The 22290-nt window shown below is 44.1% G+C and overlaps 1 pseudogene; it reads left to right on the top strand.

Annotated features, from left to right (window-relative positions):
* The first annotated feature begins 16331 nt into the window (after positions 1-16331).
* On the top strand, positions 16332-16450 carry LOC134967231 (5S ribosomal RNA; annotated as a pseudogene).
* The last annotated feature ends 5840 nt before the right edge of the window (positions 16451-22290 follow it).

Raw genomic sequence — 22290 nt, forward strand, 5'->3', positions numbered from 1 at the left:
ATACCTGTGTCTTCATGTGAAAAGCAGAAGTGTTGGAGCAACCTTTGACCCTTACCGATTTCATATCTATATTCCTCTTCCAATCTGTCTGATCCTAGACTCACATAGAGTTTCTTCTTTCACTGTACATGTTGACCAGAAACCAAGCAATAGCAGTTTAACCCTTACCAGGATACCAGGATACGTTATCACAATAGGCATTGATTAATGGACCAAAATTCTTAGTCTAAAATTTTTTATCAAATGCCGTTGTGACATATGTTGGAATTTTCTTTGTTATGTTGAAATTGAATTTCTGATATTTTCATCTTAGGTGTCACTGTCACCTTAGATACCGATATTAATTGGAGAATTGTTACTCCTATTCATATCTTATTATCTTCTTTCTCATTAATTTAGAATCTGTCTCCAGATTCAAAAGATACGAGTGGAGAAAGGTTAAAAAAAAAATGTATGACCTTCTCCCAAAATACTATATGTGTGTTTGTCGGTGTACCATAATCTTATTATATTATAATTAAAAGTTGTTTTATTTTAAGCATGCCCCAACACAGAGTCTTTCTTTTTTCTTTCAAATATTGACTCATACACATATTGTGCAACACTGTAGGTGAAGGTGGTTCCACAGTAATATATTTTTATACTCATACAAGTATTGTGTGACACTGTAGGTGGTACATTTTTGTGGTGTGTGCTGTACCCCATTTCGCATTTGTTGATAGAAATGAAGGATGAACAATTGCGAGGAGATCATGAACCAGGTACTAGTGCTGAAGCTGCTGCCACTAGTCCTGACAATGCAATTCCATCAACGTCAGGCCGATGCCCAGTGGCATAGAGGGCATGTCAAATCAAAGACAGTGCATGTAAAATTAAAGTAGAGATATCATTTTACAGTGCTAAATAATAAAAAATACAAGTAAAGTTAGCTGCAGAGAATCATAAAATTGGCAATAAGCCATTTACTACATGAAGTGGCAAGGAAATGCTAAGGCCTTGGCCTTTGTTTATGACTGAATGTTCTGCATCTCATAATGATGGTGTAAGCCGTTCTCCTTGTAGAAGAGTTTAGAAAAATTAAACTTGTTATGGCACAGGAGCCAACTGTGTGCTCAGCAATATTACCAATTACCAAATAAAGTCCAAGTGTGTCTGTGGGTGTCATGTGTGAGCCTGATGTTTCCAATACTGTACTGAAAGAGGAGGCTCCTTCCACCATTTGCACGTCCTCTACAAGTGTTGGGAGGAGTAGCACAAGTCAACATACTGACATTGAAATTGAGGATGTCACTGTAGAAGTACACCAGGATGAGGAGGATATTTGTGTAGCTGGTGCTAATAAGAATGTTGATGATGAAGATGGTGTTTGTTTAAATAAGGCACCAGTGGAGACAGTTTTTGCCCATGGCATGAAAACTCCCATTATCATGCCTGGGCAAAAAACTAAAAAATCCTTCTCTTATTTGTGGAATTATTTCCACCCAAATCCAGACAACAATTGTCAAGCAGTATGTAGCCTTTCTATAGCCATAGTAAGTAGAGGTAGGGACCTTATCCACTTAGGAAACTACTCCCTGTTACATCACTTACAGTGCATTCATCAAAAGTTTTTGACAAATTCAGAAACTTTGGCTAAGAATGTAACCAGTCCAGCGTCACCTAGCTCCATTGTCTCTGTTATATCCAAGCACCTGCAATCTCCACCACCAACTCCCTCATTGTCATTTCCTCAATCATGATTGGAAGTAGTCCTGCATCCAATTTCATAAGTATTACTGACTCCACTCCTATCTGGGATTCCTCCGAATGATCCTTGAGTGCTGTGCCTACTGCTGCTGCTGCTGCTACTACTGGGAGTTGATCTTCATCCCAGAAGAGGCCCAGGAAGACTTTTTGTAGTAGTACTTTAACAAAACAATTGAGTGTCAAACAATCCTTTGCAAGGGGGTGCAAGTATTACAGCAGTCACCCAGTTGCACAATGGATTACTGACGGTATAACAACTATGCTGGTATTAGATGTGCATCCAGTATCCACCCTTAGTGCAGTGGGATTTAGAAAGTTGATTGAGGTATTGTGTCCCCATTACTAAATCCAATCTAGATTCCACTTCACTAGAAAAGCAATTACCAGCATGTACAAGGTCATTAAAAAAAGCATTATTAATGTCCTTAGTAATGCCGTTGTACCCACTGTCCACTTTACCACGGATATGTGGACAAGCAGAACAGGGCAAACTAAAGATTACATGATTGTTGAATCCCACTGGGTAGATTTATTGCCTTTAGCAACACCAACAGCAGCAGAAGTGGCCGAATTTTACAAATGCCAGCTCATTCAGTGGCAGTCTACTCTGTGTATCACCGATTTCAGTAAGAGGCATACTGCTGGCAACCTCTTAGAGAAACTCAGGGATATCATTGCAAAATGGCTTATACCACTTGGACTCTCCTCGGAATTTGTGATATCTGACAATGCTATCAATATTGTGAGAGCATTATATCTTGGCAAATTCCAACACATCTCATGTTTTGCTCACACAATTAACTTGGTGATGTGAAGTTTTCTTTTAAATGACAGGGTATGCAGAAGATGCTGTCCGTGGCCTGGAAATTTTTGGGCCATTTTTGCCATTCTGCAAGTGCATGTAGAACTGTTGAATTTGCCCAGCCATCAGCTAAAGCAAGAGGTAGTAATGAGGTGGAATACAACCATCTATATTCTGCAGTGGATGGAGGAGCAGCAAAAGGCCATCCAAAGCTACACATTAACCTACGACATAGGGAAAGGAGCAGAAATGCACCTTAGTCAAGTGCAGTGGAGAATATTTTCCATGTTGTGCAAAGTACTCAAACCCTTCAAAGTTGCCACATGTGAAGTTAAGTCATACACTGCCAGCTTGAGTCAGGTCATTCCTCTTATTAGATTCTTAGAAAAGAAGCTGGTCAAATTGAAGGGGGAGCTTAAAGGAAGCAATTCCACTAAGCATGTCGGACTTGTAGATAAAGCCCTTGATTGGCTTCACAGGCATTCAAGGTTCGTCAATCTTTTAAAATCAGATCACTATATTTTGGCGACCATACTTGATCCTAGGTTTAAGTCCTATGTTGTATTTTCCTTCTAAATGACAAAAATCTGAAGAGATGCAAAGAGCGGTTGGTGAGCAAATTATCAGCTCAAGCGACAAGTGACACGGAAACATCTCCTCCTTCAGTTTCTCATACAACTGCAGCTGTCAGGAAATAACTAAATTTTCCTAAGAGACCCACTGGCGGTGATGCTGATCTGTCAGGAACAACTTTTGTCATTTGGTCCAGAATGAAGGTACTGCCTACACTTAGTGACATGTCTATATGATATGAGCACCATTTAAAGACTAGTGGATGATTATTTCAGTGATAGCATGAAAATAGGCACATCAGACAGTCCGTTTCAATACTGGCAGGAAAAAAAGGCAATTTGGAGACCCTTGCACAAACTGGCTTTGCCCACCATCCAGTGTGTACTTAGAAAGAGTTTTCAGCGCAGCCAGTAACCTTGTCTGCAATTGGCGTAGGAGGTTTCTTCCCCAAAATGTGGAAAAGATAATGCTCATCAAGATGAATTACCAATTCCGCGAGGAAGACCTTTACCAACAATTATGTCCACAAAATTAAGAGGCACCTGTAATGGGAAGAATTAATATTGTGTGAAGAAAAGAATGTACACACTGATGGAGATGAGGAATTGGATGCTGATGACGACGTCTTGCCTATGTAGAGCAAGTTTGTGCAGTGCTCATTGCCAACTTGTTTTGTGGGGGCCCAAACAAACCAATCATTTCAGCTACAAGTGACAGTCCCTGTCTCTGAAATGATTGGATTGTTAAACTGTGCATGTCCTGTTTAATATATACAAAATAATGGTGGGAAGGCCCAAGGACAATTACATCTTGTACCTTTTTTCTTTGCATTATGTGCTGTTTGGAGCATTGCTGTTTTTTTTTTTATAGTTTATTAATCTGCCATGATGTTTGCCACTGCAGTGCCACTCCTAAATGTGCCATCAGGCCCAGCGTTACATGCTCTGCAAAGGGATGCAGAGCAGGTAAGCACCAGGCTGTAGAGGTGATCTCCCTGCTCTGCATCCCACTGCTGCGCGGGTCTACCCTGCCACCAGGCCTGTACAGTATAGCAGTTTGGTGCCGCTAACACTGTGCACATGCACATAGAGGTCAGGAGACATGCAACATGTACTTCCGAGTCCTGGCCACTCTGATGAACTGCAGTGTGATTGTAGCACAGGGATCGGGTTTTCAAGAGGGGGTGGGGCAGAGTTTTGGGGGTGGAGCCAGCCGGGTATCTGCATATGCAGTATGTCCCTTACTTCCTCTACTGCTGCTTTCTGTGATGAAGCTGAAGGTGTTTGGCCTCCTGCCAAATAGCTGTGTTTACAGGTTGTACACACTGCTGCCATCTGGCTTCATTCAGGATTGTTACTGTTTTATGCACAACCCTATTTTTCCAACACAGTTGCTGGCCCCTCCCCTGGGACCAGCCACCAATAAACTGTGCTCCTTTATAGACTGGTCCCTCCTCTCCTGTGTCCCATCTCTTTCCTACTTTTCTCCCACTCCAGTATTTAGGCTGCCTCAGCCTGCCTGTACTTCCTCCTGGCATCTCTTCTCCAGCTTTCCCTTTTCTGTGGGTGCTTATGGCTGCATATATACAGAAAACAGTAAGTAAGGGAGATGTTGGAGGAAAAAAAAAATTGTTTAGCCCACATATGTATAAGTGGAACTTCTGCAGGCATTATGCATATATACCGCTACTACTGGGGCCAATATTCATGCATAAGCGGACTACTACTGGGGCCATTATTCCTAAGTGGCGCTACTACTGGGGCCATTATGAATGCATAAGCACACTACTACTGGGGACATTATGCATAAGTGGCGCTACTACAGGGGGCATAAGTGGCGCTACTATTGGGGGCATAAGTGGTGCTACTACTGGGGGCATTATTCATGCATAAACCTACTACTACTGGGGTGCATTATGCATAAGTGGCGCTACTACTGGGGGCATTATTCATGCATAAACTTACTACTACTGGGGTGCATTATGCATAAGTGGCGCTACTACTGGGGGCATTACGCATGCATAACTGCACTACTACTGTGTGGCATAATTTGAAATGGGAGTACTATTGTGTGGCCATGCCCCTTCCTTGTAAGACCACTCCCCATTTTGGGTGTCCCTTTGTAAAGTATGGGAGGACGCAAATGTATAGTTTTGCAATGGAGCGCCAAAAACCTTAGCACCGGCCCTGTGTGCCATGTTGGAAGTTTAAGTGCCACATGTTTGTGTCGCCCACTGCTGTCGCTTAGCTTAGTCATTTAGCTACCTCGGTGCAACCTTTAGGCCTAAAATGGATGAAAACAATATTGTAAGATGGTCAAAAATTGAAAATACAGATCCAAAACCCACAAGGGGGATTTTGGCAAAACCAATACAGATCCAAAACACAAACGAGATACAGGACCAAAACACAAAACCCACATAAAGGGTCTGCTCACATCCCTAATCATCAGTGCCATAACTCAACATTTTAGCGTTGTGTGCAGGAAAGGGCAGCGGCGCCCACCCTTATTTAAAATGGGCCAGTGCACGCCATAGGCACGTGCCAAAATTGTGCACAGCTCCCCCCAGTACATATAATCCCACACCCAGCCCCCCACCCAGCACGTATAATACCTCACACAGCACCCCCATCCCAGCACATATAATAACATACACAGCTCCCCACCAGTACATATAATCTTACATACAGCTCCCCCTCCCAGTACATATAATCCAACATACAAGTCTCCCCAGTAAATATCATACCACGCACAGCTCCCCCCTCCCAGCATATATAATACCACATACAGCTACCTCCAGTACATATAATCCCACACACAGCTCCCCCATTTATACTGGATTTATATGGCAGTACCAGCATACATATACGGCAGTATCACTGGATTTATATTGCAGTACCACTGGACATATATGGCAGTATCATTTGACATATATGGCAGCACCACTGGACTGGATTTATACAGCAGTATCACTGGACTTATATGGCAGTATCATTGGACTTATACAGCAGTACCACTGGAATTATACGGCAGTACCCCATGACTTATGCGGCAGTACCCCAAGATTTATACGGCAGTACCCCTGAGCTTATACAGCAGCACAGGGACACCACCACTGTACTGATGCAGGACAACACAGCACCACTGCAATGGACTGGACTTATAAAACAGCACTGGACATATGGCAGCAGAGGACACCACCACTGTGACTGGACTGATACAGCACAAGACATTAATACTGTACTGATGCAGGACAACACAGCACCACTGCAATGGACTGGACTTATACAGCAGCACTGGACATATGGCAGCAGAGGACACTACCACTGTGACTTCACTGATGAAGCACAAGACACCTCCACTGTACTGATGCAGGACAACACAGCACCACTGCACTGGACTTACACAGCTCCACTGGACATACAGTATGGCAGCAGGGGACACCACCACTGTGACTGGACTGATGCAGCATAAGACACTACACTGGACTGAGCAGCACAAGACAGCACTGGAATCACCACCCCACTTTCCCTCCTGCACAGACACTAAGGACAAAGACACGTTGACTTAGTACACTCTCCAATTACGGAGTGAAAATGGCGGTGACACGCGGCTCCTTATATGGAATCCAAAACCCGTGAGTATCCGACAGCGGGATGATGATGTTTTGCCTCGTTCTGGTTTCCGAGTCTGGTGGGAAAACCTGAGCCGTCTCGGATACGGGCTCAGGTAGTGAAGTCCGGTAGGGTTCAGTTCTCAGGGAACCGAACCCGCTCATCACTACTCGTAATGCACAATTGGTTTTAAGGGGCCACATGTATCACACTGTTATACAGTACTGTACCACAAATATAAGCCTGACCCATATACACAAAGTAGGATTTTTTTATGGTTTATACTTTTATGCCATATTCTGAACCTACTATCTGCATGTTGAAGAAGAAATTAGGATCTTCAGATCACTGATTTTTTGTCATTCTTCAACCTTACAGTGGCTACCCCCATCATGTTTTTGGTCGCACCGGCTGCGTATGATGTCACATCATTCGTCCTCTGCTTGGGTTCAATTCAGTCTCTGATTTATTTTGAGTATGTCAATTAGGAGCATCTGGTATCGCCTCCTTAAAGCAGTGTTCACTCTCCTTCCAAAAGGGGTCACCAGGCCTCTTGTTTATGAGAGCTGCTGTTCTAGTAGCTCCCAGTGGTGCTGCTCATCTGAACCTGTTCTCTGTCCACATGTCAGGTAATGGCCTAATTATCACTAGCATGGATTACACCTAACACTTTTTAAGTCTGCCTGATTCCAGCACTCATGGCTGAGCCATCAGTGTGTCTGGACTTCCTGCCTGTCAGATACATGAGGAATGTCTGATCATTCACCAGGTTCAAATGCTTTGTCTGTTATTCAGTAGTACAGGATTTTAATTTGCTCTGTCAGTGTCAGCATTCAGCACTCTCAATTAGTCTGCAGTGATCTTGTTTTGTTTTTGCGCACATTCTTAATTCTCAGTGTTTCTGCATTATCAAGTGGTTCTGCACTTACTAGTGAACTAAGGTGGTCATTCCGAGTTGATCGCTCGCTAGCAGTTTTTAGCAGCCGTGCAAACGCTATGCCACCTCCCACTGGGAGTGTATTTTAGCTTAGCAGAATTGCGAACGAAAGCATCGCAGAGCGGCTACAAAATGTTTTTGTGCAGTTTCAGAGTAGCTTCAGACCTACTCAGCGCTTGCGATAACTTCAGACTGTTCAGTTCCTGTTTTGACGTCACAAACACGCCCTGCGTTCACCCAGCCACGCATCCATTTTTCCTGGCACGCCTGCGTTTTTCAGAATACTCCCTGAAAACGGTCAGTTGACACCCAGAAATGCCCTCTTCCTGTCAATCACTCTGCGGCCAGCAGTGCGTCTGAAAAGCCTCGCTAGACCTTGTGTGAAACTACATCGTTCTTTGTAATATCACGATGCGCGTGCGCATTGCACCGCATACGCATGCGCAGAAGTGCTGATTTTTTGCCTGATAGCTGCGCAGCGAACGAAAGCAGCTAGCAAACAACTCGGAATGACCACCTAAGATTTCTGTACTAACCTGCATTGCATGGTGAATTCTGCTATTTTTATAAGCATAAATATCATCATGTGTATATTAGAGATGAGCGCCTGAAATTTTTCGGGTTTTGTGTTTTGGTTTTGGGTTCGGTTCCGCGGCCGTGTTTTGGGTTCGAACGCGTTTTGGCAAAACCTCACCGAATTTTTTTTGTCGGATTCGGGTGTGTTTTGGATTCGGGTGTTTTTTTCAAAAAACACTAAAAAACAGCTTAAATCATAGAATTTGGGGGTCATTTTGATCCCAAAGTATTATTAACCTCAAAAACCATAATTTATACTCATTTTCAGTCTATTCTGAATACCTCACACCTCACAATATTATTTTTAGTCCTAAAATTTGCACCGAGGTCGCTGTGTGAGTAAGATAAGCGACCCTAGTGGCCGACACAAACACCGGGCCCATCTAGGAGTGGCACTGCAGTGTCACGCAGGATGTCCCTTCCAAAAAACCCTCCCCAAACAGCACATGACGCAAAGAAAAAAAGAGGCGCAATGAGGTAGCTGTGTGAGTAAGATTAGCGACCCTAGTGGCCGACACAAACACCGGGCCCATCTAGGAGTGGCACTGCAGTGTCACGCAGGATGGCCCTTCCAAAAAACCCTCCCCAAACAGCACATGACGCAAAGAAAAAAAGAGGCGCAATGAGGTAGCTGTGTGAGTAAGATTAGCGACCCTAGTGGCCGACACAAACACCGGGCCCATCTAGGAGTGGCACTGCAGTGTCACGCAGGATGTCCCTTCCAAAAAACCCTCCCCAAACAGCACATGACGCAAAGAAAAAAAGAGGCGCAATGAGGTAGCTGTGTGAGTAAGATTAGCGACCCTAGTGGCCGACACAAACACCGGGCCCATCTAGGAGTGGCACTGCAGTGTCACGCAGGATGTCCCTTCCAAAAAACCCTCCCCAAACAGCACATGACGCAAAGAAAAAAAGAGGCGCAATGAGGTAGCTGACTGTGTGAGTAAGATTAGCGACCCTAGTGGCCGACACAAACACCGGGCCCATTTAGGAGTGGCACTGCAGTGTCACGCAGGATGTCCCTTCCAAAAAACCCTCCCCAATCAGCACATGATGCAAAGAAAAAGAAAAGAAAAAAGAGGTGCAAGATGGAATTGTCCTTGGGCCCTCCCACCCACCCTTATGTTGTATAAACAAAACAGGACATGCACACTTTAACCAACCCATCATTTCAGTGACAGGGTCTGCCACACGACTGTGACTGATATGACGGGTTGGTTTGGACCCCCCCCAAAAAGAAGCAATTAATCTCTCCTTGCACAAACTGGCTCTACAGAGGCAAGATGTCCACCTCATCATCACCCTCCGATATATCACCGTGTACATCCCCCTCCTCACAGATTATCAATTCGTCCCCACTGGAATCCACCATCTCAGCTCCCTGTGTACTTTGTGGAGGCAATTGCTGCTGGTCAATGTCTCCGCGGAGGAATTGATTATAATTCATTTTAATGAACATCATCTTTTCCACATTTTCTGGATGTAACCTCGTACGCCGATTGCTGACAAGGTGAGCGGCGGCACTAAACACTCTTTCGGAGTACACACTAGTGGGAGGGCAACTTAGGTAGAATAAAGCCAGTTTGTGCAAGGGCCTCCAAATTGCCTCTTTTTCCTGCCAGTATAAGTACGGACTGTGTGACGTGCCTACTTGGATGCGGTCACTCATATAATCCTCCACCATTCTTTAAATGTTGATAGAATCATATGCAGTGACAGTAGACGACATGTCCGTAATCGTTGTCAGGTCCTTCAGTCCGGACCAGATGTCAGCATCAGCAGTCGCTCCAGACTGCCCTGCATCACCGCCAGCGGGTGGGCTCGGAATTCTGAGCCTTTTCCTCGCACCCCCAGTTGCGGGAGAATGTGAAGGAGGAGATGTTGACAGGTCGCGTTCCGCTTGACTTGACAATTTTGTCACCAGCAGGTCTTTCAACCCCAGCAGACTTGTGTCTGCCGGAAAGAGAGATCCAAGGTAGGCTTTAAATCTAGGATTGAGCACGGCGGCCAAAATGTAGTGCTCTGATTTCAACAGATTGACCACCCGTGAATCCTTGTTAAGCGAATTAAGGGCTCCATCCACAAGTCCCACATGCCTAGCGGAATCGCTCCGTGTTAGCTCCTCCTTCAATGTCTCCAGCTTCTTCTGCAAAAGCCTGATGAGGGGAATGACCTGACTCAGGCTGGCAGTGTCTGAACTGACTTCACGTGTGACAAGTTCAAAGGGCATCAGAACCTTGCACAACGTTGAAATCATTCTCCACTGCGCCTGAGACAGGTGCATTCCACCTACTATATCGTGCTCAATTGTATAGGCTTGAATGGCCTTTTGCTGCTCCTCCAACCTCTGAAGCATATAGAGGGTTGAATTCCACCTCGTTACCACTTCTTGCTTCAGATGATGGCAGGGCAGGTTCAGTAGTTTTTGGTGGTGCTCCAGTCTTCTGTACGTGGTGCCTGTACGCCGAAAGTGTCCCGCAATTCTTCTGGCCACCGACAGCATCTCTTGCACGCCCCTGTCGTTTTTTAAAAAATTCTGCACCACCAAATTCAAGGTATGTGCAAAACATGGGACGTGCTGGAATTTGCCCATATTTAATGCACACACAATATTGCTGGCGTTGTCCGATGCCACAAATCCACAGGAGAGTCCAATTGGGGTAAGCCATTCCGCGATGATCTTCCTCAGTTGCCGTAAGAGGTTTTCAGCTGTGTGCGTATTCTGGAAAGCGGTGATACAAAGCGTAGCCTGCCTAGGAAAGAGTTGGCGTTTGCGAGATGCTGCTACTGGTGCCGCCGCTGCTGTTCTTGCGGCGGGAGTCCATACATCTACCCAGTGGGCTGTCACAGTCATATAGTCCTGACCCTGCCCTGCTCCACTTGTCCACATGTCCGTGGTTAAGTGGACATTGGGTACAACTGCATTTTTTAGGACACTGGTGAGTCTTTTTCTGACGTCCGTGTACATTCTCGGTATCGCCTGCCTAGAGAAGTGGAACCTAGATGGTATTTGGTAACAGGGGCACACTGCCTCAATAAATTGTCTAGTTCCCTGTGAACTAACGGCGGATACCGGACGCACGTCTAACACCAACATAGTTGTCAAGGCCTCAGTTATCCGCTTTGCAGCAGGATGACTGCTGTGATATTTCATCTTCCTCGCAAAGGACTGTTGAACAGTCAATTGCTTACTGGAAGTAGTACAAGTGGGCTTACGACTTCCCCTCTGGGATGACCATCGACTCCCAGCAGCAACAACAGCAGCGCCAGCAGCAGTAGGCGTTACACGCAAGGATGCATCGGAGGAATCCCAGGCAGGAGAGGAATCGTCAGAATTGCCAGTGACATGGCCTGCAGGACTATTGGCATTCCTGGGGAAGGAGGAAATTGACACTGAGGGAGTTGGTGGGGTGGTTTGCGTGAGCTTGGTTACAAGAGGAAGGGATTTACTGGTCAGTGGACTGCTTCCGCTGTCACCCAAAGTTTTTGAACTTGTCACTGACTTATTATGAATGCGCTGCAGGTGACGTATAAGGGAGGATGTTCCGAGGTGGTTAACGTCCTTACCCCTACTTATTACAGCTTGACAAAGGGAACACACGGCTTGACACCTGTTGTCCGCATTTCTGGTGAAATACCTCCACACCGAAGAGCTGATTTCTTTGGTATTTTCACCTGGCATGTCAACGGCCATATTCCTCCCACGGACAACAGGTGTCTCCCCGGGTGCCTGACTTAAACAAACCACCTCACCATCAGAATCCTCCTGGTCAATTTCCTCCCCAGCGCCAGCAACACCCATATCCTCCTCATCCTGGTGTACTTCAACACTGACATCTTCAATCTGACTATCAGGAACTGGACTGCGGGTGCTCCTTCCAGCACTTGCAGGGGGCGTGCAAATGGTGGAAGGCGCATGCTCTTCACGTCCAGTGTTGGGAAGGTCAGGCATCGCAACCGACACAATTGGACTCTCCTTGTGGATTTGGGATTTCGAAGAATGCACAGTTCTTTGCTGTGCTGCTTTTGCCAGCTTGAGTCTTTTAATTTTTCTAGCGAGAGGCTGAGTGCTTCCATCCTCATGTGAAGCTGAACCACTAGCCATGAACATAGGCCAGGGCCTCAGCCGTTCCTTGCCACTCCGTGTCGTAAATGGCATATTGGCAAGTTTACGCTTCTCCTCCGACAATTTTATTTTAGGTTTTGGAGTCCTTTTTTTTCTGATATTTGGTGTTTTGGATTTGACATGCTCTGTACTATGACATTGGGCATCGGCCTTGGCAGACGACGTTGCTGGCATTTCATCGTCTCGGCCATGACTAGTGGCAGCAGCTTCAGCACGAGGTGGAAGTGGATCTTGATCTTTCCCTAATTTTGGAACCTCAACATTTTTGTTCTCCATATTTTAATAGGCACAACTAAAAGGCACCTCAGGTAAACAATGGAGATGGATACTAGTATACAATTATGGACTGCCTGCCGAGTGCAGACACAGAGGTAGCCACAGCCGTGAACTACCGTACTGTACTGTGTCTGCTGCTAATATAGACTGGTTGATAAAGAGATGTCTATGTAACTATGTATGTATAAAGAAGAAAGAAAAAAAAACCACGGTTAGGTGGTATACAATTATGGACGGACTGCCTGCCGAGTGCAGACACAGAGGTAGCCACAGCCGTGAACTACCGTACTGTACTGTGTCTGCTGCTAATATAGACTGGTTGATAAAGAGATGTCTATGTAACTATGTATGTATAAAGAAGAAAGAAAAAAAAACCACGGTTAGGTGGTATACAATTATGGACGGACTGCCTGCCGAGTGCAGACACAGAGGTAGCCACAGCCGTGAACTACCGTACTGTACTGTGTCTGCTGCTAATATAGACTGGTTGATAAAGAGATGTCGTAGTAGTATGTATGTATAAAGAAGAAAAAAAAACCACGGTTAGGTGGTATATACAATTATGGACGGGCTGCCGAGTGCCGACACAGAGGTAGCCACAGCCGTGAACTACCGCACTGTACTGTGTCTGCTGCTAATATATAGACTGGTTGATAAAGAGATAGTATACTCGTAACTAGTATGTATGTATAAAGAAAGAAAAAAAAACCACGGTTAGGTGGTATATACAATTATGGACGGGCTGCCGAGTGCCGACACAGAGGTAGCCACAGCCGTGAACTACCGCACTGTACTGTGTCTGCTGCTAATATATAGACTGGTTGATAAAGAGATAGTATACTCGTAACTAGTATGTATGTATAAAGAAAGAAAAAAAAACCACGGTTAGGTGGTATATACAATTATGGACGGGCTGCCGAGTGCCGACACAGAGGTAGCCACAGCCGTGAACTACCGCACTGTACTGTGTCTGCTGCTAATATAGACTGGTTGATAAAGAGATAGTATACTCGTAACTAGTATGTATGTATAAAGAAAGAAAAAAAAACCACGGTTAGGTGGTATATACAATTATGGACGGGCTGCCGAGTGCCGACACAGAGGTAGCCACAGCCGTGAACTACCGCACTGTACTGTGTCTGCTGCTAATATTGACTGGTTGATAAAGAGATAGTATACTCGTAACTAGTATGACTATAAAGAAAGAAAAAAAAACCACGGTTAGGTGGTATATACAATTATGGACGGGCTGCCGAGTGCCGACACAGAGGTAGCCACAGCCGTGAACTACCGCACTGTACTGTGTCTGCTGCTAATATAGACTGGTTGATAAAGAGATAGTATACTACTAATATTATATATACTGGTGGTCAGGTCACTGGTCACTAGTCACACTGGCAGTGGCACTCCTGCAGCAAAAGTGTGCACTGTTTAATTTTAATATAATATTATGTACTCCTGGCTCCTGCTATAACCTATAACTGGCACTGCAGTGCTCCCCAGTCTCCCCCACAATTATAAGCTGTGTGAGCTGAGCACAGTCAGATATATATATACATTGATGCAGCACACTGGGCTGAGCAGTGCACACAGATATGGTATGTGACTGAGTCACTGTGTGTATCGTTTTTTTCAGGCAGAGAACGGATATATTAAATAAAACAAACAACTGCACTGTCTGGTGGTCACTGTGGTCGTCAGTCACTAAACTCTGCACTCTCTTCTACAGTATCACAGCCTCAGGTCAATCTCTCTCTCTCTCTCTCAACCCTAATCTAAATGGAGAGGACGCCAGCCACGTCCTCTCCCTATCAATCTCAATGCACGTGTGAAAATGGCGGCGACGCGCGGCTCCTTATATAGAATCCGAGTCTCGCGAGAATCCGACAGCGTCATGATGACGTTCGGGCGCGCTCGGGTTAACCGAGCAAGGCGGGAGGATCCGAGTCTGCTCGGACCCGTGAAAAAAACATGAAGTTCGTGCGGGTTCGGATTCAGAGAAACCGAACCCGCTCATCTCTAGTGTATATATCACCAAACTTCTTGTTCAACGTGCACCCAGGGAGTTCATGACACTAGCCCAGAGATGCCAATGGTCCCGATGAGTGCTCCCTTCACTGGCCTGTTATGTGAAATTCTTTTGAATGTATCACTGGCAATAAAACTAGAACACTTAACAACAGGAACACCTCTCAGACCTGTCTAGAACTGAAGGCGGTGGAAGCAAAGTCCACAATAAATACATCATTATTAGAGATGAGCAGGTCCAGTTCTCTGAGAACCGTACCCACTGACTTTGGGATCTGAGTCCGGCTCGGGGTTTCCCGCCTTACTAAGATCCCAAATTGAGGCAAAACATCATCATCTCGCTGTTGAATTCTTATGGGTTTTGGATTCTATAAAGGTCCCCTGTGATCGGCACCATTTTTGCTACGGCTGTGGATAGTGTATGGAACAGATGTGTCCTCATTGTCAGTACTGTGTTGTCTGACTGGCATGGGGCTGGTGTATCTGAAATTGGTGCTTTTTCTGCTGTATCAGACCATGGGTGCGCTGTCTGCTGTATCATTACAGGGGTGCTCTGTCTGCTGTATCTGAAAGAGGTGATTTGTCTGTCTATTCAGGGGTTACACCCCAGTGTAAAAATAAAATAATAAAAGCTAAAAACAAAAAGCCTAAAAATATAATTATTACAAAATATATATTTTTTGCGCTGTACCCCAGTGTACTATACAATTTTTATGTTATTTTTAAAAGTACTGTGACACTGCCTGTCAAACTGCAGTGTATATTATTATTTAATACTTATACACGTATTGTGAGACACTGTGGGTGAAGGTGGTACCACAGTAATGTATTTTCATATTCATACACATATTGTGCGACACTGTTTGTGAAATTAAACTGCAGTGTTCAATTACTGTTTCTGACTCATACACATATTGGGAAAAAGGTTGGTTTGGTGCCGCACAGGACTAAAAACAATCTCTTTATGATGTGCTCTTATCAAATTTGTCCCTTGTAACCAACAGTGCATATGCATAAGAGATGCCTGTAATCGGTATCCAAGGAGTTATTGTTGTTGGTGGTGCACCCAGAGTCAAGAATACGTGTCAATATTTGAAAGAAAAAAGAAAGACTCTGTGTTGGGGCACGCTTAAAATAAAACTTAACTTTTAATTATAATATGATAAGATTATGGTACACCGACAAACACACATAAACATTAACCATCTACATAACAATATTATATTACATTCTAATATTGTTATGTAGATGGTTAATTTATTCTTACAAACCACAACATATTGTTAAAAAAAAACCTCGGTTTTGGATCATATATGACTATGGGTTATCCCCAATAGCTGGAATTGGTTGTGTATCAGGAAACTTTAAGATATCTGTGTAATTCCATACTTATTTTCAATAAGCCCAGGTAACCTGCCCCTCTCATCCACTGTCCGCTATATCTCTATATGACAGTGGACAGCAGAAGGCGGGCCCTGAACTTATTTGTTTCCTATATCTTACTTTTTCATTACTCTCTCATCCAAATGCCAGTCATATAATTTCTCTGCAATACGAAAGTAACAGAGAGACTGTGCACAATAATGGACAGCAGAAGTACTCCTTTTGGTATGTGCCAATAACCTTACACCCTCTCATTCACAACCTATGTGATATTACTGCCATATCTCACTGGTTTCGCCCAATCTCGCCTGATCTTGGAAGCTAAGCAGCGAGGAGCCTGAATAGTACCTAGATGGGAGACCACTAGGGAATCTCAGGTGCAGTAATAAATACCTGTGTCTTCATGTGAAAAGCAGAAGTGTTGGAGCAACCTTTGACCCTTACCGATTTCATATCTATATTCCTCTTCCAATCTGTCTGATCCTAGACTCACATAGAGTTTCTTCTTTCACTGTACATGTTGACCAGAAACCAAGCAATAGCAGTTTAACCCTTACCAGGATACCAGGATACGTTATCACAATAGGCATTGATTAATGGACCAAAATTCTTAGTCTAAAATTTTTTATCAAATGCCGTTGTGACATATGTTGGAATTTTCTTTGTTATGTTGAAATTGAATTTCTGATATTTTCATCTAAGGTGTCACTGTCACCTTAGATACCGATATTAATTGGAGAATTGTTACTCCTATTCATATCTTATTATCTTCTTTCTCATTAATTTAGAATCTGTCTCCAGATTCAAAAGATATGAGTGGAGAAAGGTTAAAAAAAAAATGTATGACCTTCTCCCAAAATACTATATGTGTGTTTGTCGGTGTACCATAATCTTATTATATTATAATTAAAAGTTGTTTTATTTTAAGCATGCCCCAACACAGAGTCTTTCTTTTTTCTTTCAAATATTGACTCATACACATATTGTGCAACACTGTAGGTGAAGGTGGTTCCACAGTAATATATTTTTATACTCATACAAGTATTGTGTGACACTGTAGGTGGTACATTTTTGTGGTGTGTGCTGTACCCCATTTCGCATTTGTTGATAGAAATGAAGGATGAACAATTGCGAGGAGATCATGAACCAGGTACTAGTGCTGAAGCTGCTGCCACTAGTCCTGACAATGCAATTCCATCAACGTCAGGCCGATGCCCAGTGGCATAGAGGGCATGTCAAATCAAAGACAGTGCATGTAAAATTAAAGTAGAGATATCATTTTACAGTGCTAAATAATAAAAAATACAAGTAAAGTTAGCTGCAGAGAATCATAAAATTGGCAATAAGCCATTTACTACATGAAGTGGCAAGGAAATGCTAAGGCCTTGGCCTTTGTTTATGACTGAATGTTCTGCATCTCATAATGATGGTGTAAGCCGTTCTCCTTGTAGAAGAGTTTAGAAAAATTAAACTTGTTATGGCACAGGAGCCAACTGTGTGCTCAGCAATATTACCAATTACCAAATAAAGTCCAAGTGTGTCTGTGGGTGTCATGTGTGAGCCTGATGTTTCCAATACTGTACTGAAAGAGGAGGCTCCTTCCACCATTTGCACGTCCTCTACAAGTGTTGGGAGGAGTAGCACAAGTCAACATACTGACATTGAAATTGAGGATGTCACTGTAGAAGTACACCAGGATGAGGAGGATATTTGTGTAGCTGGTGCTAATAAGAATGTTGATGATGAAGATGGTGTTTGTTTAAATAAGGCACCAGTGGAGACAGTTTTTGCCCATGGCATGAAAACTCCCATTATCATGCCTGGGCAAAAAACTAAAAAATCCTCCTCTTATTTGTGGAATTATTTCCACCCAAATCCAGACAACAATAGTCAAGCAGTATGTAGCCTTTCTATAGCCATAGTAAGTAGAGGTAGGGACCTTATCCACTTAGGAAACTACTCCCTGTTACATCACTTACAGTGCATTCATCAAAAGTTTTTGACAAATTCAGAAACTTTGGCTAAGAATGTAACCAGTCCAGCGTCACCTAGCTCCATTGTCTCTGTTATATCCAAGCACCTGCAATCTCCACCACCAACTCCCTCATTGTCATTTCCTCAATCATGATTGGAAGTAGTCCTGCATCCAATTTCATAAGTATTACTGACTCCACTCCTATCTGGGATTCCTCCGAATGATCCTTGAGTGCTGTGCCTACTGCTGCTGCTGCTGCTACTACTGGGAGTTGATCTTCATCCCAGAAGAGGCCCAGGAAGACTTTTTGTAGTAGTACTTTAACAAAACAATTGAGTGTCAAACAATCCTTTGCAAGGGGGTGCAAGTATTACAGCAGTCACCCAGTTGCACAATGGATTACTGACGGTATAACAACTATGCTGGTATTAGATGTGCATCCAGTATCCACCCTTAGTGCAGTGGGATTTAGAAAGTTGATTGAGGTATTGTGTCCCCATTACTAAATCCAATCTAGATTCCACTTCACTAGAAAAGCAATTACCAGCATGTACAAGGTCATTAAAAAAAGCATTATTAATGTCCTTAGTAATGCCGTTGTACCCACTGTCCACTTTACCACGGATATGTGGACAAGCAGAACTGGGCAAACAAAAGATTACATGATTGTTGAATCCCACTGGGTAGATTTATTGCCTTTAGCAACACCAACAGCAGCAGAAGTTGCCGAATTTTACAAATGCCAGCTCATTCAGTGGCAGTCTACTCTGTGTATCACCGATTTCAGTAAGAGGCATACTGCTGGCAACCTCTTAGAGAAACTCAGGGATATCATTGCAAAATGGCTTATACCACTTGGACTCTCCTCGGAATTTGTGATATCTGACAATGCTATCAATATTGTGAGAGCATTATATCTTGGCAAATTCCAACACATCTCATGTTTTGCTCACACAATTAACTTGGTGATGTGAAGTTTTCTTTTAAATGACAGGGTATGCAGAAGATGCTGTCCGTGGCCTGGAAATTTTTGGGCCATTTTTGCCATTCTGCAAGTGCATGTAGAACTGTTGAATTTGCCCAGCCATCAGCTAAAGCAAGAGGTAGTAATGAGGTGGAATACAACCATCTATATTCTGCAGTGGATGGAGGAGCAGCAAAAGGCCATCCAAAGCTACACATTAACCTACGACATAGGGAAAGGAGCAGAAATGCACCTTAGTCAAGTGCAGTGGAGAATATTTTCCATGTTGTGCAAAGTACTCAAACCCTTCAAAGTTGCCACATGTGAAGTTAATTCATACACTGCCAGCTTGAGTCAGGTCATTCCTCTTATTAGATTCTTAGAAAAGAAGCTGGTCAAATTGAAGGGGGAGCTTAAAGGAAGCAATTCCACTAAGCATGTCGGACTTGTAGATAAAGCCCTTGATTGGCTTCGCAGGCATTCAAGGTTCGTCAATCTTTTAAAATCAGATCACTATATTTTGGCGACCATACTTGATCCTAGGTTTAAGTCCTATGTTGTATTTTCCTTCTGAATGACAAAAATCTGAAGAGATGCAAAGAGCGGTTGGTGAGCAAATTATCAGCTCAAGCGACAAGTGACACGGAAACATCTCCTCCTTCAGTTTCTCATACAACTGCAGCTGCCAGGAAATAACTCAATTTTCCTAAGAGACCCACTGGCGGTGATGCTGATCTGTCAGGAACAACTTTTGTCATTTGGTCCAGAATGAAGGTACTGCCTACACTTAGTGACATGTCTACCATGACTGCATATGATATGAGCACCATTTAAAGACTAGTGGATGATTATTTCAGTGATAGCATGAAAATAGGCACATCAGACAGTCCGTTTCAATACTGGCAGGAAAAAAAGGCAATTTGGAGACCCTTGCACAAACTGGCTTTGCCCACCATCCAGTGTGTACTTAGAAAGAGTTTTCAGCGCAGCCAGTAACCTTGTCTGCAATTGGCGTAGGAGGTTTCTTCCCCAAAATGTGGAAAAGATAATGCTCATCAAGATGAATTACCAATTCCACGAGGAAGACCTTTACCAACAATTATGTCCACAAAATAAAGAGGCACCTGTAATGGGAAGAATTAATATTGTGTGAAGAAAAGAATGTACACACTGATAGAGATGAGGAATTGGATGCTGATGACGACGTCTTGCCTATGTAGAGCAAGTTTGTGCAGTGCTCATTGCCAGCTTGTTTTGTGGGGGCCCAAACAAACCAATCATTTCAGCTACAAGTGACAGTCCCTGTCTCTGAAATGATTGGATTGTTAAACTGTGCATGTCCTGTTTAATATATACAAAATAAGGGTGGGAGGGCCCAAGGACAATTACATCTTGTACCTTTTTTCTTTGCATTATGTGCTGTTTGGAGCATTGCTGTTTTTTTTGTATAGCTTATTAATCTGCCATGATGTTTGCCACTGCAGTGCCACTCCTAAATGTGCCATTAGGCCCAGCGTTACATGCTCTGCAAAGGGATGCAGAGCAGGTAAGCACCAGGCTGAAGAGGTGATCTCCCTGCTCTGCATCCCACTGCTGCGCGGGTCTACCCTGCCACCAGGCCTGTACAGTATAGCAGTTTGGTGCCGCTAACACTGTGCACATGCACATAGAGGTCAGGAGACATGCAACATGTACTTCCGAGTCCTGGCCACTCTGATGAACTGCAGTGTGATTGTAGCACAGGGATCGGGTTTTCAAGAGGGGGTGGGGCAGAGTTTTGGGGGTGGAGCCAGCCGGGTATCTGCATATGCAGCATGTCCCTTACTTCCTCTACTGCTGCTTTCTGTGATGAAGCTGAAGGTGTTTGGCCTCCTGCCAAATAGCTGTGTTTACAGGTTGTACACACTGCTGCCATCTGGCTTCATTCAGGATTGTTACTGTTTTATGCACAACCCTATTTTTCCAACACAGTTGCTGGCCCCTCCCCTGGAACCAGCCACCAATAAACTGTGCTCCTTTATAGACTGGTCCCTCCTCTCCTGTGTCCCATCTCTTTCCTACTTTTCTCCCACTCCAGTATTTATGCTGCCTCAGCCTGCCTGTACTACCTCCTGAGTCCTCCTGGCATCTCTTCTCCAGCTTTCCCTTTTCTGTGGGTGCTTATGGCTGCATATATACAGAAAACAGTAAGTAAGGGAGATGTTGGAGGAAAAAAAAAATTGTTTAGCCCACATATGTATAAGTGGAACTTCTGCAGGCATTATGCATATATACCGCTACTACTGGGGCCAATATTCATGCATAAGCGGACTACTACTGGGGCCATTATTCCTAAGTGGCGCTACTACTGGGGCCATTATGAATGCATAAGCACACTACTACTGGGGGCATTATGCATAAGTGGCGCTACTACAGGGGGCATAAGTGGCGCTACTATTGGGGGCATAAGTGGTGCTACTACTGGGGGCATTATTCATGCATAAACCTACTACTACTGGGGTGCATTATGCATAAGTGGCGCTACTACTGGGGGCATTATTCATGCATAAACTTACTACTACTGGGGTGCATTATGCATAAGTGGCGCTACTACTGGGGGCATTACGCATGCATAACTGCACTACTACTGTGTGGCATAATTTGAAATGGGAGTACTATTGTGTGGCCACGCCCCTTCCTTTTAAGACCACTCCCCATTTTGGGTGTCCCTTTGTAAAGTATGGGAGGACGCAAATGTATAGTTTTGCAGGGGAGCGCCAAAAACCTTAGCACCGGCCCTGTGTGCCATGTTGGAAGTTTAAGTGCCACATGTTTGTGTCGCCCACTGCTGTCGCTTAGCTTAGTCATTTAGCTACCTCGGTGCAACCTTTAGGCCTAAAATGGATGAAAACAATATTGTGAGATGGTCAAAAATTGAAAATACAGATCCAAAACCCACAAGGGGGTTTTTGGCAAAACCAATACAGATCCAAAACACAAACGAGATACAGGACCAAAACACAAAACCCACATAAAGGGTCTGCTCACATCCCTAATCATCAGTGCCATAACTCGACATTTTAGCGTTGTGTGCAGGAAAGGGCAGCGGCGCCCACCCTTATTTAAAATGGGCCAGTGCACGCCATAGGCACGTGCCAAAATTGTGCACAGCTCCCCCCAGTACATATAATCCCACACCCAGCCCCCCACCAAGCACATATAATACCTCACACAGCACCCCCATCCCAGCACATATAATAACATACACAGCTCCCCACCAGTACATATAATCTTACATACAGCTCCCCCTC

The sequence above is a fragment of the Pseudophryne corroboree genome, chromosome 10, assembly GCF_028390025.1.
Source record: "Pseudophryne corroboree isolate aPseCor3 chromosome 10, aPseCor3.hap2, whole genome shotgun sequence".
NCBI classification, from domain to species: Eukaryota; Metazoa; Chordata; class Amphibia; order Anura; family Myobatrachidae; genus Pseudophryne; species Pseudophryne corroboree.